This window comes from Neoarius graeffei, chromosome 28 (assembly GCF_027579695.1).
Source record: "Neoarius graeffei isolate fNeoGra1 chromosome 28, fNeoGra1.pri, whole genome shotgun sequence".
Classification (NCBI taxonomy): domain Eukaryota; kingdom Metazoa; phylum Chordata; class Actinopteri; order Siluriformes; family Ariidae; genus Neoarius; species Neoarius graeffei.
This window is the reverse complement of record NC_083596.1, coordinates 22,714,136-22,727,606: the sequence shown is the minus strand read 5'-3', so window position 1 is coordinate 22,727,606 and position 13,471 is coordinate 22,714,136. Positions and strand designations below refer to the sequence as shown.

General features: G+C 38.7%; 1 long non-coding RNA gene across 1 annotated transcript; it reads right to left on the bottom strand.

Annotated features, from left to right (window-relative positions):
• Nucleotides 1–4,333: 4,333 nt before the first annotated feature.
• On the bottom strand, nucleotides 4,334–12,921 carry LOC132875790 (uncharacterized). Its single transcript, XR_009651881.1, has 3 exons — nucleotides 12,862–12,921; nucleotides 12,553–12,662; nucleotides 4,334–4,419 (listed from the first exon to the last, which is right to left on the bottom strand). It is a non-coding gene; the product is annotated as an uncharacterized LOC132875790 (long non-coding RNA).
• Between the last annotated feature and the right edge of the window lie 550 nt (nucleotides 12,922–13,471).

Here is a 13,471-nt window from a genome sequence, read left to right as displayed (position 1 = left end):
AATTTTCCCACTAGCACTTTCAGTCGAATTCAAATGGAGGATTTTTGTTCTTGATGTGTGTTTATGGAATTCAGTTTGTGAGTGGTGTTAAGTGTAATTACAATGTAATTACAGACCAATAGAGTCTTTTCTTAGCAATTTACCAACACATCTGAGAGATAAATTGATATTCTCAACAATTTTGTCTCATTTCCTAAGTGACCTAGATAAATCATTAGCTCTCATGTACCGAACATCTGTATTTCCCAATTGCTTACCAACAGTGCTCTCATTACTTTCAGTGCATAAATTGTATGTTTGCATCCCCAAGTTGGAAGCATGATTTCACAAGTTTTGCTTGAACTCATCATCTGTCCACCATATTTGTTCTTTCATCACTTGCTCCCTGAGCTGTGACCTAGTTGGTTGGATGATTAAAAAAAAAAAAAATAATAATAATAATGACAACAACAACTGATGTCACTCAACACTTTTTGGAACATGTTATAACCTTTGGAAATGTTCAAGATGAAGAAATAAAATCATGACTGTGTGTTAAGTATGTAATATTGCGTCAGTGTCCTGCATCACCCTATCAGGATTTATTTGGTAATAATGACTAGCTCGCTGTACATTATCACGCTGATTACACATATAAATTTATAAATATATAAACTAATGATAACAGAGTTGACATTTTCCACCATCTTGTGTCTCATTTTCCACCATTTTGTGTCCACATACTATCATATATATATATATATATATATATATATATATATATATATATATATATATATATATAAAAGCGTGATAATGTACAGCGAGCTAGTCATTATTGCCAAATAAACCCTGATAGGGTGATGCAGGACACTGATGCAATATTACATACTTAACACACAGTCATGGTTTTATTTCTTCATCTTGAACATTTCCAAAGGTTATAACACGTTCCAAAAAGTGTTGAGTGACATCAGTTGTTGTAGTTGTCATTATTATTATTATTATTATTATTATTATTATTATTATTATTATTATTATATTTAATCATCCATACGATGATTAAAAAAAATCATCATATGATATATATGATATTACACAGTTGCGTGAAGCTATGAAGTTTAGCTTCGAGTAGTGAATGTATATATCATGAATGAGCAAAGTGAATGAGTGATATATTTTTCAACACAACAAGATAAAATTCATATCTTCGTGCCACCATGTACCCGTAATGTTCATTATATTATATGGACACATCCACAAAAAAAAAAAACACAAAACAAACAAACAAAAAAAAACCGCAAGTTAATCAAAATAATTTTAATTTTGAACCGGTTTGCCATTTTGACAATGCGCCTCAAGTCAGCAGGAAAACATTTGGAGTGACGTCATCGGAGCGAGCTATTGGGAAATATTTCACTCAGATCTGTGATGTATTTCGTAATGCGAGTTTTTCAACACGAGAAGATAAACTTCATATCTTCAAGCCAACGTGTGATGCTCTTTTTATTATATAGACACATTCACAAACAAAAAGTACCCAAATTTATCAAAACAATTCATCAATTTCTTTACGAGTGACATTTATGTCATGGTTTTGGAAAAAAAAAGCGAATCTTACTTGCTGTGGTAAGTAAGACATATTAGCAGGTTAATATGATCTAATCATGCTTAATATTAATTACATGCTAATAACACCATACACTTACAGATTTTAAGACATTATTAATTTAAAGCTCTACCTGTTGTTCTTAGTGTCACCTGTTGGTACACTAACACAGCTGAGATCACTAACGCAGAGAAAGGGCAACTTTTTCCCGTGGCTTTGGAACAGTGTGAGGTGGGAGCTTTCTGCTCCAAACAGGCTTTTTATTGAAAAGGAAATCTGCCAGCACCAGATAAAGCAGAATGGGCTCCTGGACATGAGGGGGGTCAGTGAGTTCAGACTGAAAAGAGTGGCTTTTCATCACTGCATGAGCACATGAGACTTTCAGTGTGTGTGTGTGTGTGTGTGTGTGTGTGTGTGTGTGTACGTGCATGTGTGTGTGTGTGCATGTGTGCGCGCTTATACACACAGAGTGTTCAGAAACATGTATTAGTTTATTTATTACATGTCTGGACTTTTCAAGAATGAATGGACTTTGAGAGATAGTAGTGGTGTTGCAGTGTGTGTGTGTGTGTGTGTGTGTGTGTGTGTGTGTGTGTGTGTGTTGACAGCAAAGTATAGTATTTGAATACTACTGGAATGTTAAAGTTTTATTATTATGCCACATTTTTATATTTTCACTTTGTATTAATTTTCTGATATAAAACAGTGATATATGTAAGCAATTACTAATACCAAAGTCACTCTATTTGGCACGTAGTGCACTAGATTATTGTGTCAAACATTCTGCAAGGGTTTGGTGGAAAGTCTGGAAAATATGGAACTGAAACGTATTTATTGTTAGACCTGGAACTGTAAGGAAACTTGATAAACTTGGAAAAGTATGTAAAAAAAGCTCTAAAGTTATAAATCCATTGCCTGAAATCCTGTAAATTTTAACATACATACTGTAGTTTCAGGCAAATCAGGACATTTCTGTCTGTCCCTCTGAGTTACATGTTGATCCTAAGATCGAGATCCTGACCTCTTCTGCTCCTCAGACCTGCCTGATCCATCCTGATGCCCTACTTCTAGCTGGAGTCTCATTGCATTGCTCCTGTAGAGGACGGCCCCATATGGACAGTCGAAAGTCATAATTGGAAGACGCTCTGGACACTTAAAGTAATGCATCTATGTCTGAGGACTACAGTTGACTTGCTAACTTTAGGACTGCAGTTATCATGAACAGTTTTGCATGCAAGTTTCCATCAATGAACAGTTTATAACTTCAACAAAACAGACTTCATGTTAAAACTATAATGAATTTCCTGGTTTCGCAGTTATACTTTGTGATGATACAGGACACAGTTATAGAAGTGAGTTATTTATAATCATGTTGTCTGGCATCACCCAAATGAGGATGGGTTCCCTTTTGAGTCTGATTCCTCTCGAGGTTTCTTCCTCATGTCATCTGAGGGAGTTTTTCATTGCCACCGTCGCCACAGGCTTGCTCATCAGGGATAGATTAGGGATAAAATTAGCTCATGTTTAAAGTCTTTAAACTTCTATAAAGCTGCTTTGTGACAATGTCTATTGTTAAAAGCGCTATACAAATAAATTTGACTTGAACTTGATTTCTCAACATGAAAGTGGCTAGGATGTTCTTACACTCAATGGTCCTTTCACAAGTTGGTCAAGTTTGTTTCACAAATTGGTCACTAACTGGTACAACAACACTTAAACCAATAGAATTACTTTTTTTTTTAAAGCCATAAAAATCTTTGATAAAATGGCACTGTCATTTCGTCACTGTAACATTTTGGAAAGACACAATCTTTTGAGCTTTGAGAATTTAAATTTTTTTAGTAGGCATGCTTTATATATAAGGTTTTACATGGACTAGCCCCACCACTGTTAAATGATTTTGATAGTGATGGTAGTACAAGGGCCTCTACTAAAGGGGACCATTTAGGCACAACACATTTGGACAAACTGTACTGTCAATAAAGGGGAACAAATTTTGGAACTGTCTACCACTTACAATAAGGGTGTATCCTACATATTACCAATTCAAAATTCATCTCAAACTATGGCTCATGGAAAATCAGAACTGCAACCACTTCGAACTGTGTTATATATTTTTAATTTTTAAGTCTATTCTGTCTGAGAGCGGATTTGTGTAGAGGTTTACTGTTGTCCTTGTCTCTATCCATGTATTGTGTAATTGTGTATTGTGTTGTTTGTTTTTGTTGATTCTGTCACTGTCCTGGACTTGTGAATAGCAATGCTGTGTTTGTCCCTAATTAGTGAAGTGTTGTAAGTGTATTTGTATCTCATTCTGTTTTATCTCACCTGCCTAGGGACTACGGATGAAAATGAGCAATTATGCTAATTCCGGCATATTTGCATTATGTATTTTATACTATTGTTCATGAATGTGCACTGTCCCTATTAAATAAACCAAGAAATAAAATAAAATAAAATATTCCCTAATTTCTGCACCACCATAGCCTCTATAATGCAGATACCATTTAATAAATAAACACTTTAATAATAACTGTTAATATTTTATTAAATTTCCATTAAAATGACAACAACAACAACAGACATTTTACAAAAAAAAAAATTAAGTATAAACAAGCCAACAATAAGAACAATAAAAAAGGAAGGACCACAGCAGTATAAACAATTAATACAATGGACAATATACAGCTTTAAAAAAAAAATACATCTATCTTTTTTCTATGTATTTACTGCAAAAAGTATTTATTATGTTTTAGGTATACATGCTGGGCACTGGTAATCCTTGTACACACACTTGTGGCTATAGTGGCATCACAAATGTCACACCAAATCTGGAAAACAAAAGCAAGTTTTACATCATCGTTAGGAGTATTCTTGTTAAAGGATACCTTTTTTTTATACAATAAAACAGTTCAATATGTGTGTTTTTTTTTTTTGACGGCCTCAATATTTATTTTCCTCAAGTGAAGTGTTGGCTCTGATGGGAAACATTCTTGTTTGAAATCTTTCCGCTGAATTTGCCAAGCAATATTTTGAGACACACAGTATGTTTACATGCACGCAAAATATTACACTAATATTCCGAATATGATGATATTTACGTGTCTACAGTATATTCCGTTTGGATATTCCAAATTTGGCCTTATTCCAAATTTAGGATTTTCCGATGAAGGCATGTGGGATATGCCGATATTATTTGGGTTGTAGGCGCACTCTTGGGACATGCGCATGTGTATATAGTGCTTTCAGAATACATGTCTCAAGTAGGGATTTTCTGTCAGTTTGTGACACGTGGCCTCTTGCCTGGTTGTGATCAGCTCTGTGCATTGTACACAAACCAACTAGACATTCGGAGTATGCACGGCTGCATGCAAACAGGAATATTAGTAGAATTTTCATTTTCATTAGCCATGCAAACAGCTGAATAGGAACATTGTCTTTTTAAGAGTAAAAGCAAAACTCAGAATATTTTGCGCATGTGAACATAGTCACTGTTAATCCCCCAAAAAATCTGACTTTCAAAAAACTCACTGACCCAAAACAAGTATATTATAAAGGTCTAATAGTCATGTAGCTTCATTAGTTTTTGGACAGCTGTTATTATTCTAGCTAGCTATTCTTCGATTAACACTCCTCGTCATCGTCACTGGGCGGCACAGTGGTGTAGTGGTTAGCGCTGTCGCCTCACAGCAAGAAGGTCCTGGGTTCGAGCCCCGTGGCCGGCGAGGGCCTTTCTGTGCGGAGTTTGCATGTTCTCCCCGTGTCCGCTTGGGTTTCCTCCGGGTGCTCTGGTTTCCCCCACAGTCCAAAGACATGCAGGTTAGGTTAACTGGTAACTCTAAATTGACCGTAGGTGTGAATGTGAGTGTGAATGGTTGTCTGTGTCGGCCTGGCGACTTGTCCAGGGTGTATCCCGCCTTTCGCCCGTAGTCAGCTGGGATAGGCTCCAGCTTGCTTGTGACCCTGTAGAACAGGATAAAGCGGCTAGAGATAATGAGATGAGATGAGATCATCATCACTGCCGAACCTGATCCAGGCTTGAGGTGAACCATATTTGGTTGACTTGACCAGAACTGCAGCAGTAGTCAAGTCAAGTCAAGTCAAGTTAAGTTTATTTATATAGCACTTTTAACAATAGACATTGTCGCAAAGCAGCTATACAGAAAATTAAAGACTTTAAACATGAGCTAATATTATCCCTAATGCACTCTAAATATAGTTATATTTAACTGTTTATATAAATATGCCTGTTTAACTGGTCACTGGAACTGAAGGACTTTAATCCAAACCTCAATAACTCAGAACTAAGTACACCAATAATAATTCCAACTTAAATCTAATCACAATCAAAACAAGCAAGGAAGAAAACAAACAAACAAACAAACAAACAAACCCAAACTGTGTTCTGTGGATAGAAAAGTCAGGGATAAAAACTTATGACTCCAACAAATGACCAAAACATTATTATATCCTGCACTTTTAAATTAAACCTAATATATGCATAGCTGGTTTACGTTTATAAACTCAAACTGTAGTGTGGATTATTTTTTTCCCCTCGCGATTGTAGATGCTTCTGGCTGTAAAAAAGTTTGTGAACCCTTGATTTAAGGCACGATTTACCGTTGCTAAAATTAGTAATATTTCCATCAAGGTGCCTCCTTTTCTGACAGTTCTACTGAAAATTATTAAAATAGCATGTTAGTAATAGCAGAAAATGATATCTAGAGCTACCTTTCTTTTTCATTTCCTGCTGTTAACCTCCAGTACTTCACACAGAAAACAGGAAACGTCCATTACTCTGATTGCTTAATCCCGTTCATCTGATAGTCAATAAAATGTGATGTCAAGATGTTGAAATCGAGCCACAACTGGAAACGCTAACCGGCGAAGCTTTGCATAGTAGCGCCAACTCATCAGATGAAGCCAGGCTAGATGTCTGTGCAAGAGATTTCTGGATAAGGGGGCAATGAGCATTTTTTGACGTAAGGGTGTTCAACCCATTTGCTAAGAGCCACTTGAACCAGAAACTAGAAACAACATTCTCCATCAACGAGAATGAAAAGAAACGCCAATACAACCAACGCGTTATACAGATTGAACAGGGCTCCTTCACCCCTTTAGTCTTTACCCCCTATGGAGGGAATGGAAGGGAAGCGGAACGTTTCATTAGCGAATTATCGATTAAAGTTTCAAGGAAAAAGGACCAAGATTACAGTACTGTCCTACACTGGCTAAGAGTCAAACTGTCACTCATTCTTATCAAATCAGCTGTATTAAGTCTTAGAGGATCGAGAACCATTAAGAAACTGAACAATTACTTTGAAAATGCGGACATAGTTAAAAATTATCGAATCGAGTAGTTTATTTCAATTTTGTGGATAGTATATATTTTGATCCCTGGACAGGGTTTTAGAGTTTTTATTCAATATATTTATTTGTATGTTGTAGTTTTATTTGTTGAGAGATATTGTTAATAAATGTATATTGAACCTTTTTATGAAATGTGATTAAACAAACTAATGGATGTGTTTATATGACATTTGGAGTGGTTAAATCTGTTATTAACCACCCACAAAGAAGCATTTGGAATTGGTAAAAAATACAGTAATATTTCCTTGCTGCCTGTGATGACCTGGTGACTTGTCCAGGGTGTACCCCACCTTTCGCCCGTAGTCAGCTGGGATAGGCTCCAGCTTGCCTGCGACCCTGTAGAAGGATAAAGCGGATAGAGATAATGAGATGAGATTTCCTTGCTACATATCTGCTTTAATTTTGAACATTTCAATAATGACACCATAAACAGGTACTCTGATAACTAATCATAGTCAAATGAAGTTTATTTGTATAGCGCTTTTAACAATAGACATTGTCACAAAGCAGCTTTACAGAAAATTAAAGGCTTTAAACATGAGCTAATTTTATCCCTAAGCTATCCCTGATGAGCAAACCTGTGGCGATGGTGGCAAGGAAAAACTCCCTCAGATGACAAGAGGAAGAAACCTCGAGAGGAACCAGACTCAAAAGGGAACCCATCCTCATTTGGGTGATAACAGACAACGTAATTATAAATAACTCGCTTCTAGAACTGTGTCCTATTTTGTCACAAAGTATAACTGTGAAAACAGGAAATTCATTATAGTTTTAACATGAAGTCTGTTTTGTTGACGTTATAAACTGTTCATTGATGGAAACTTGAGTGCAAAACTGTTTATGATAACTGCAGTTCTAAAGTTAGCAAGTCAACTGTAGTCCAGAGCGTCTTCCAAGTACGACTTTCAAATGTCTATATGGGGCCGTCCTCTACAGCAGCAATGTAATGAGACTCTAGCCAGGGCATCAGGATGGATCAGCAGGATGGCCAGTTCCTTCTTGCACACTCACACCTATGGGCAATTTAGAGTAACGGGTTAACCTAACCAATCTGATTGGCCAGAAGGACCAATCAGCTCTCCCCGTGTTCATTAAAGGGCCCATGGCATGAAATTTTCACTTTCTGAGGTTTTTTAACGTTAAAATGAGTTCCTCTGACCTTCTTAAGTCACCCCAGTGGCTAGAAATTTCATAATGTGTAAACCAAACTATGCCCAACATTTGAGAATGGCGCGTCAAAACGGCGCGTTGATAAGCTCTTCCCTTTACTACGTCAGCAAGGGAGATGATCCCCACACCCCCCCTCTGGATTCCCACCCACTGTATGGATTGCCCCGCCCAGTTGTAGTGAGGAGACCATAGAGGACACAACAACATGGCATCACCTAAGCGAGCGAAACATGGAAATTGTGCTGTACATGGATGTGACAACACAGAAAAGAGTCTGTTTTTACTGCCGACGGGAGAGCCCCTGAAGATGCAGTGGCTTAATTTTATTTATTTCAATAATACGCCGTCGAGTCTACCTAAGAAGGTGTATGTTTGTCGGAAGCATTTTCCTGATGAATGTTTCCACAACTTGGGACAGTACAGGGCAGGTTTTGCACATCAACTGTCACTGAAGCCTGGGTCCATACCAAGCATCCCTGCCACATCAGCAACAAACACCGAACAAGTAAGTGTATAACTGGTCGTTTTGCCGTGTTTTAAAATCGGTGCATTAGCCTAGCAATGGCTACATTAGCTGTGCAGCTAACCGCTTCCTGCAGTTAGCCAGGTAATCTGCGCTACAAAACTAAAGAGCATGCAGCATGCTCTGTTAAACTGAGTTTAGTCTGGAAATTGACTGTAACTTATGAGCTTATGTTTGACTATTGCTCCGCAATGCATGTCTTCTGTTGGATAAGCGATATGTTGCTGTAGTTGCTGCTTCTATCCTCTTTGGTTATGGAGTGCGTGTTCAAGCCTAGGGTATTATACGTTCGTAAACTACCACTCCGAACACTCTCACTCTCTGTTCTCTGTGTCACGTTGAGTTTACGAAAGGAGTCCGAGGGAGAACGGGGTTTTGTCTTAGCAGCGTGGCTACAGGCGCTGATAGCAGCAAGTATGTGTGTGCGCAGCTTGGTCAAGCCCCTCCCCCTCCCCCCATGGCCCACCCCCACCCTCTACCCTTCCCCGCCTCCTGCTTCTCATTAGCAAAACGACGCACTGGGAAAAGCGCTGAAATGGGGCTTTCTCCCAGGAGGCTATATTTACGTGCCGAGGGTTCATTTCGAGAAAGGCTGCGGATATAACATCCGGAGGCCTCCACGAGCCCGTTTAAAGCATCAACAAACCACCATGCCATGGGACCTTTAAGTTTCCATGACAACAGCTCTGCCAGTTGTACTGGCTGTAATTCAGACCACAGCTTTTTCTTACGGAGATGTTTATTTGACGTTTATGCAAGGTGCCAGCACTTTGTAACTGTCAGAAACTTTTTTTGCTATGCAATAGTCTTCAGGACAGAGCTTGGTAACATAACAAAATTTTTTATTTTATTTTATTAACTTCAAGCAGGCTTGTAGTACTCGAGTCCAGGACTCTGACTCAAGTCCGACTCATGCCCTAATTTTAAGGATTCGTGACTTGACTCTGACTTGAGCACTGATGACTCTGACTTGGACTCAGACTCATGCATTAACTGCATTAGGACTTGGAAAATGGAAACGAGGACTCTGATTTTTAATTTTTTTGGTAACATGCCATAATAATTTGGCATAAGACATTTATATCTACAGTAATTTTGTACTAATTTCGTGTAAGAGTGTCACACCTGCGCACCTTGGCACGTGCATCAGATAGATTCACGGGCGCACTCTGGACAACATGCGCACCAAGTGGACTCTTATATGCACGCCGTAAACGACTTGCACCTGCACAGGATTAAGGTGCAATCAGCGCGCCTATATAAAAACTGTGAAAACACACTTACTTTGCGAAGTATTGAATTGCATTGCTGACACATTACTGAGCCTTATTTCCTTGTTTGGTTTCCTGATCCCTGATTTCCTGTTTCTCGTCTTTGATTCTGCCGAGTCTCCGATAGCCTGTTTGTGCGTCACTCGACCTGTTGCCTGTTTCACCAATTTACGATTTTGCCTGCCGTTCTGGATTGTTTACCATCTTCACTTGTATTAATAAACACACCTTCTGCACTTACATCCATCTCACAACCATCTCTGACAGAATACTTTGACGCTCCCTGACAAAGAGAAGCACATTCACCTGTTCATACAGCATGTTCAGGAACAAATTAATGTTAATGGCGCTAAAACAGCCACAGTCAAATGGTGCAGTTGGAGTCTTGACTCAGATCAATAATGGACTTGACTTGGACTCGACTTAAATTTTTTTTAATGACTTGGACTTGAACACTGGGGACTTGAGATTGGACTCGGACTCGAGGTTTAGTGACTCGACTACAACACTGACTCCAAGAGAGAAAAAAAAAAGAGGATGGAGAGGGAAGGGAAGCTTATACCTGCTACAGCATAAGTGATAACAGGAACTAGCATGTTTTTCAGATTTCCATAACACTGAATGAAACTATAAAATGGTTAACTAGTGTCATTCATTAATACATGAAAAATTGTAATCATTGGCAAATTTCTGCAGTATAAAAGGAATAAAATTCTTTAGGATATACCAGAGGAAACTAATCCACTTTGGGGTGATAACAGCTGCATCGCACCACTCTGTCATTGATTACTTTCCTATAAGGTGAATGTTACATTAAAAAGTTGCTATATATCAAATCTATTTATTCTGTCTATTAAGCAACAGAAAAAGATGGAATTGTTTGTTTTGTGAAAGAAGCACGGAATTTGGCACACTAGCTTAAGTTGATGTATATAATATTTCTAGATATGGGGGCATTTCAAATTCGGCTTCTAAACCCTGGAATACGCATGTGCAAAATCGACCCAACATGAAAATGAGGCTGAAAGAATTTTCTTTATGCTTCTATGGTGGGGATTGTAATCAGTAATGACAAGAGTGGTATTTTTTCAATATATTGATATCACATGGTTATATGAATCCATATTAACAGCTAAAACTTTGAACTGCAATGCTCTTCTGGCAGCCTTTTTATTTACTTATCCCATTTCCTTTTCCGGTTGAGAGTACGCTGTACGCATTCTGGCTGCTGCTTCTCACCAGAGCTTTTTATTTTATTTTATTTTATTTTATTTTCCCTTTTGTTTTTCTTTTTTGTGTTTGTGTAGTTTGATGTTTGTTCTTTGTTTGAGTGTTTTGTTCGCTGGGTGTGGTGTAGCTCTGGACCCAGTTTTGGGCGTCGGTTCCCTCCAGGCCTTGGTGCACCATGGATGATGCCTGTGCTCCTCATTATGGACAGCAGTGAGCTCATTGCTCTTTTAACATCGGGGTTGTGCAGCGTTATGTGCTTTTGTGCTTGGTGCGTTGTTCCGAGCGATGTTCCTCGGTGGCGTCGTGGTGGCTGTGCAGGTGGCTTGGGACATACCGGCACTCTGTGTGGCGGTGCTTCTGTGCTTACTTTGTGGCACGGTGTTCCGAACGGTGTTGCCCGGTGGTGTTGTGGCGGCTGTGCAGGTGGTATGGGACTTATTTTCGTGCACCTTTTGGTGGGACTGTGGCTGCTACACCATTGGAATGACATCCTGACCTTCTTTTGGTGGACTTATTTTTTTCTATAATTGTAAAGCGACCTTGGGTATGAGAAAGGTGGTATATAAATTTAACTGATTATTATTATTATTATTATTATTATTATTATTATTATTCCCCTTCAGACACAAGGAAAACGCTATGGAACTTCATGCTATGGAACTTCATGTGTACAATTATACACATTATGTCCGAAGGAGTTAATACTGTATCCCTATGTCATGTGACTTGTCATGTGATGAATCATGTAATATCTTTGAGAACAGGAAATTTTCTATTTGTGAGGTAGACATTCAGTCAGTGTGTCATGTTTTGTACACAATCTTATAAAAATACCTTGAAAACAAAAGAAAATTTGTTAAGCCTCGTTTTCATGTTGGGCCGATTTTGCATTTGCGTATTCCAGGGTTTCAAAGCCAAATTTGAAATGCCCCCATATTTAAAATTATTATATATATCAACTTGAGTTAATGTGCCAAATTTCATGCTTCTATCACAAAGTGAACAAATTCTCACCTTAACAGTCCGAATAATTGGAGTAGTAATTAAAATACATGCATATAAAAAAAATAAATTAACAACAATGAAGCTATATAAAGAGCCAAAAAAATAAAATGAGATAAATAAAAGAGCCCCATGTGGCCCATGAGTCTTGGTCTGAGTAGCATTGTTCTAATGCATTTGAATCTCGACTCTTTGAAGCAGGTAAAATCTGGATGCAATTTTTGAAGCACTGGTGTGCACGCAGATCCCTGTGCATGCACTATGTAATTATGTATCTCTTTGCTGTGTTGATTGTTGAGCAAATGTAAAAAAAAAAAAAAAATAGTGCTTTGTGTGTGTAAGTGTGTAAGTGTGTAAGCGTGTGTGTTCTGGCTCACTGAGGTGTAGTGCCCCCTTACCTCAGCATTCAGGAATGCCGCTGACGAGTGAAGCGCTGTGTGAACAAGGAGAGTGTGAAGAGAGAGCCAGAGTTTCACAGTGAGCCTATTCATGTAGCCTGAATCCACCGCTATTCACACACAAAGATGCAGAGAGACAGAGAGAGAGAGAGAGAGAGAGAGAGAGAGAGAGATTGAGTGAGAGAGAGAGAATAGACACACTGTACATACGTTCTTGCACATAAGTGGACCATCTATGTGTAATTACTATGTTATAAGACTCACAGTAACCCATTCAAATGGGTAATAAACATGTAATAAATTGCTCACATGTAATAAGTAGGGCTCTCTTAGACCCTAGACTCAAGCTGCTGTTATCTGTTGTCCCCATGCTTCAATTTAGCTGCCAGGCCCCACCCCTTTCATAGATTCATCCAATCCTGCTCCTCCAGACTCGGCTTTTCTCCTCCCCCTGCTCTCTCTCCATGCCGAGGAGTCTCTCAAGATCTGCAGCGTTGCTTGATGATCCATATTGGCTGTCGGTTTTCCCCCTCAGTGGGCCCTCTTCAGGATCGGGTGGCCCAGTTCACCGTGTCCTCAAACAACCCGAGCACAGGAAAGGGGCCCTGAAGTGGGGGAGGCCCACCTCCGTCTCTCACTCCGTCTCAATCTCGGTTTCTTTCCCCGTCTCTTCCTTATCCTCTGCCTGCGTCTCATCCTCAGTGTTGCAGTACTCCAATACTGTGCTAAATAAATAAATAAATAGGTTTAAAGGTTTAGCTGTAATAGGGCTGTTAGATTGATGTAACAGTTTCTAGTGTCCTAAAATTAAGTGCAATTTACAAGTCAGGATGTACAGCAGTATCAAAGTGCAGCTCGATCGATACACATTTTTTTATTAAACCAGATATTTATATGCATTACAATCAGTACAAATAGC